This window comes from Triticum urartu, chromosome 7A, assembly GCF_056163025.1.
Source record: "Triticum urartu cultivar PI428250 chromosome 7A, HENAU_Tu73, whole genome shotgun sequence".
Lineage (NCBI taxonomy): Eukaryota > Viridiplantae > Streptophyta > Magnoliopsida > Poales > Poaceae > Triticum > Triticum urartu.
This window is the reverse complement of record NC_141879.1, coordinates 380,444,266-380,449,516: the sequence shown is the minus strand read 5'-3', so window position 1 is coordinate 380,449,516 and position 5,251 is coordinate 380,444,266.

The following is a 5,251-nucleotide window of genomic DNA, read 5'->3' as shown; positions in this document are numbered from 1 at the left end:
ATGCAACAGCTATACTATATGCATATTTGGCTGGTGGAAAGCTCTATGGTTACAGTTTTGCATAAAGCCAATTTTTCCCTACTTCAAAAGGAATAAATTTAATTACTATCATGGTGGTTGTTAAACATTGAGAATGGTTGACAGCATTCTCAATCCCAATTAAGCATCATCATTAAACATAACCCATACAAAATTAATTTTAGAGTAACATGTTGAGATTCACATGATAATCCAGATACTAGATACTCAAGATGTCCATAACCGGGGACACGGCTAATCATGATTAGTTTGTTACACTCTGCAGAGGTTTGCGCACTTTTCCCCACAAGACTCGATCGCCTCCGTTGGATTTCTCGCACTACATGGTGTTTGAGAAACGGATGACCGAGACACAGTCTTTCAGAAGCGCTAGCACCTTACGATGGATAGACCGGTACACCTACTTTCCCCTACATCTGCTAGTCTACCCTGTAAGAGTTCGCACGACTTAATCAACTATGCCAGAGCCCATAATGGCTTGTAGCTGCACACGGAAGTTTCTAGTTTGAAAAATCTCATGATCCCTTTGAGCCTAGGTGGCGGTCCAAAAGAAAACAGGCAGGTCCTGGAATACCCAGGTGCCTCAATCCACCCAGATGTGTTTTTAAGTTGCCACCTTAGATAAACCATTAATTATCAATCTCACATCTGTCATGGATTTCACTCACCCAATCCACGTCTACTAGCATAGCATGGCATAATAAGCAAACGTAGAAGTAACTCCCAAAGGTTTCATAATAAACAGGTAATAGGTACTACCTCATCTACTTCCCATCCCACAGTTTAATTAGATCCTAATCATGCAATGTGTGAAGATTGATCTAATGCAAAAAAACTGGGTTGTAGAAAAGGTATGATCAAAGTGTTATTTGCCTTGCTGATGATCCGTGAAACCTAACGATTCAAAGTAACAGGCGGCGCACTTCGGGTACTCTATCGCAGGCAAACAAACAAGCATACAATAAGTACTCATCTAATGCACAGGTAAAACTCAAATAAGAGATCTAACCAGAAGGTTCAACTTAAGAACTCCGGTTGGCAAAAGGAATCAAATCGAACGAAGCAAAGAAAGTCAAACAGCGAAAGAAAACAACTTCGTTCTAGTAATCTGAACCTAAGTCAAATTTTACAGTAGCAAAAACTTGTTTAAGTTGATTATTCGGATAGAGGGTTTCGAGACGAAACTCCAGGCGCTTGAATCGCCTGATTCCGATAAATGAGCGAAAAGAAAAACTAAAACGAAAATCGGATCAGAAATCGCGATCAGAAAATAACCGCGGAAAAATCTGACGAAAAAGAAAAACGACGAATGGAAAATTTTTATTTTTTTAAACGGCACGGATTTCGAGGTGCGGCGAACCTCGGGCGACCCGCGGCTCCGGCGGATCGGCGGCGGCGGCGGGGGGGCTAGGGCTGGGCGCGGCTAGGGTTTCGGGGCGGCTGGGCCTTCGGGCTGGCTTGCCCCGGCTTATAAAGGCCCCGGCCAGGCGGAGTCCTGGCCGAGTACGGCCCATAGTCGGTTCCGCTTTTTTTTCGCTCGGAAGAAAAATAAAAAGAAATACTAAACGGACTCCAAAAATCCCGAAATAAATTTTCCCGGGCTTCTAAAATCAAGCCCGACAAAGTGAACATTTATTTGGGCCCTAAATGCAATTTTGAAAAACACGCATTTTTCCTAATTCAAATAAAAACAACAAAAAAAACTCCGAAATAAAACTATTTGATTTTTTTATTAAATCCTCAATATTTCTATATTTTGGGAAAGTCATTTTATTCCCTCTCTCATATTTTTGTAATAGAAATAACTGCTGATAAAATAAATAAAATCAAATGATCCTATTCTCAAAATTTGAGAAAAACTCAAATATGAAAATAACGAAATCCCCAACTCTCTCCGTGGGTCCTTGAGTTGCTTAGAATTTTCTAGGATCAAAACCCAAAGCAAATAAAATATGATATGCATGATGATCTAATGTATAACATTCCAAATTGAAAATTTGGGATGTTACATTACATCCATCACTAGTAGCCAATTGAAAATTTAGATATGCACACATGACACATTGATCATAGGGCTAATATACTCCCAATATCAGAAATGTTTTAGAAGTGGGGTTTTTTATTTCTTTGCCCCTTAGCTCTATGCATTCAAAAATCACATCCATCACTAGTATATCAATGTATTAGATTTGTACACACATTGATCAAAAACCCCAATATGACATTCAAATAACACATTGATCATTGGTCATGCACACACATTGAAGAACAGAGCTAATATAAATACATATTGTGGACAAATTTATATACTAATGAATCAAATAACTTCTTAATCAATGGATTCCATTTGGGCATATGACATTCAAAACCCCAATCTAAGTAGCATTCAAAAACAAATCTAATAGGGAGCCAATCTAAGGCAACGAATCTGAGTAGCATTAAAAACCCCAATCTGTGAGCACTAAAAACAAATCTAATAAGCATCATAGCATTAAAAAAACCCATTTTGTTCACAACATCTAGCATTTTTGCAACGAATTTACCCAAATCTAAAAACCCCAATCATTGCAGCACCTAAAATCATAGTTCACAACATAGCATTTTTGCAATGAATTTATCCAACAAACCCTAGTCCAAAAACCCCATCCCCCAACCAGTACAAAGAACCCTGGCCCATCCGTCAAACCAACTACTCTAACCATCTGAACTACCGTATGCATCACAATCTAACCAATGCAAGTAGGGAGCAACTAACTCTACAAGCTAAGCAAGTGCAAATACCTGCTCCTCCACAGTAGTCGGTGCAACGGGGGCATCGGGATGGACTGCACCGCTCGACGCCGTCACCTTCTACAGCAATGAGGCAGAGCCCGCCACATCTACAGCAGTTGCGAGTTTCCTCGCACCGCCCTGGACGTCGCCGACATCCGCGGTCACCGCGCCTTGACCCTGCAGCTCCACCACATCTTCGACCATTGCGCCGGCGTCGCCACGAGCGTCGGCCATCTGACAGATGGAGGCGATGAAGGTGAGGAAGAGGATGCGGTGGGGGAGAGTGAGACGGTGCGATGGAGGCAGTGGAGGAGAGCGAGACGACGCCGGTGGGGGAGAGGAAGGCGATGCGGCAGGGAGGGGATTTGGGGGAAAATGGTAGGGGCAATGGAGGTGGTTGCCCTCTTTATATGATGGGACGTTTTGGGCATGTCTATGGACACATGCTACCCCAAGATAGCGGTCTTGCATGCGCCCATGTATACGTGGCCCCACTCTCAGCTAACGGTCAAAGGCATTAACCCGAGGGCAACGTCTGTTATAACATGTTCTAAGGGTTTCAGGCAAGGGAGTGGGGAAAAGTGAGCAAAAGTTAACAGAGTGGGGTTGGATGAGTAGAGCTAAGGAACTAGGGGCATAGAAATAAAAATCCCATTTTTTTAATATTTTCTCTCTTAGGTATTTTTTCAAATGTAGGGGCGTGCACTGCTTAGTAAATCATCTTACCATGCATTCATCAGGTTTCTGTACTGCATGTGCACACATTCCGCACTACACATTTTTGTGCACTGCATGTTGGTCGCATTTTTTTATTGTTTTCCTCTTACGTATCCTTTTTTCTAGTACACGGATGTGCACTGCTTTGTTGGGTATGTGTGCACTGCATTCGTCATAGTCATGTGCTGCAGGTGTACACATTTTGCACTGCGTGCATCCTTTTTTGTGCCAACGTTGTGACTGCTTGCACCAACGTTGCGGATTGCATGACTTGCATTTACGGAATGCATCAGGTGCACTAAGACTATGCATTGTGCACTGCACGAAAGTGCTTCATTTTGAGCATGTACTGCACTTCATGCACACATATTGTGAACTGCTTGGTATTACTTTGAAGAACTGCATTCACTTTTATTTGGAATGGTCTGCTGATTATAATTTTTTGTAAATTTAATTTTTTAATGATCTGCTATTAGGGCGTGGGAAGTGATGCAGTCAAAGTACATCTTTTTTGGTCCTTTTTCTTTGGTAACATAAGCCTTCATTGATTGTCCTTCATTGTTGGTAACATAAGTTTCATTAACTCTTATTTAATTTTCATTTGACCTTTTTGCATTCCTCTTCTATAAATGTAGGCTAACTTCTAACCTTCCTTTGCAGTTCATTTCTTCTCTGGCCGCTACTTCTCTCCTTTCTCCAGCCTCTCTTTATTTCTTTTCATTTTCTAGGTTTTTGTTGCGATGACTCCAGCCCCCTGCGTGAATCTCTCCTGCTGTGGCCATGGTTGTGGTGTGCCGATGCACTGTCATTGCTCAGCTTGCTCGCAGGCCCGTCGTGCTCGCCGCGGGGGCAAGGTTTTGTGCCAAGCTAGGCGAGCGGAGCAGCTTGCATATGGCACCGTATTCACGGAAGGATTGGATATGGGCCACATCAACGTTGCTGCATTCTATTCCGCCCTGCTTCGCCATGGCCTTGGCTGCACAAGTCCTTTTGTCCATCAGCTTACGCCAACAAACGTGGAGACTCGCTACAAGATGGTATTTTTCGCTTGATCGGATTTTTTCTTTGTATTTTCTATATTTTTTTGTATAATTCCATACTACTCTCAAATTTTAGTATTTTAGGATCACACTTATTTGGTTTTATTGAAGTGTACAATATGTGAACTGCTTAGATATTAGATGAGCACTAATAGTTTTCACAATTTTCCCTGCTTGTACGGTGTGTACTACATGCAGCTATTCTCAAGAACTGCATGATAGTTAGAAGCGTACTGCATATTTGCAAGTTCCGTACTGCATACTATATTGTGTTTTATCTGCACTGCTTGTTGGACTGTTGTGCACTTCATCTAGCTCGTGTCTGTACTGTGTGCATGGTTTTTAGTGCTCTGTGCACAGTATGAGAATTGTACTGCTAGTATCATCCTCAAATAGTTTTATTATTTTTTGCAGAAAATCCCCCAACGAGCTATTAGGTATCTCCGGCTCAAGAAGAAGGGAATTCTCCAAGTTGTTCTTGGCAATGGACACCTAAAACCATCCAATTACCATGTAGGCATTGATGGTCGGTTGTATCTGCAGAAAGGCTGGAAGGAATTTGTCATTGATAGTGGCCTGAAGTCTGAGCAAGTTGTCGTCCTCAACTTCTTTGAACTCGAGGATCATATGGTTAGAATCACATTTGACGTGATTGGTTAAGGTTTTGAGGTTGATTGTAATAA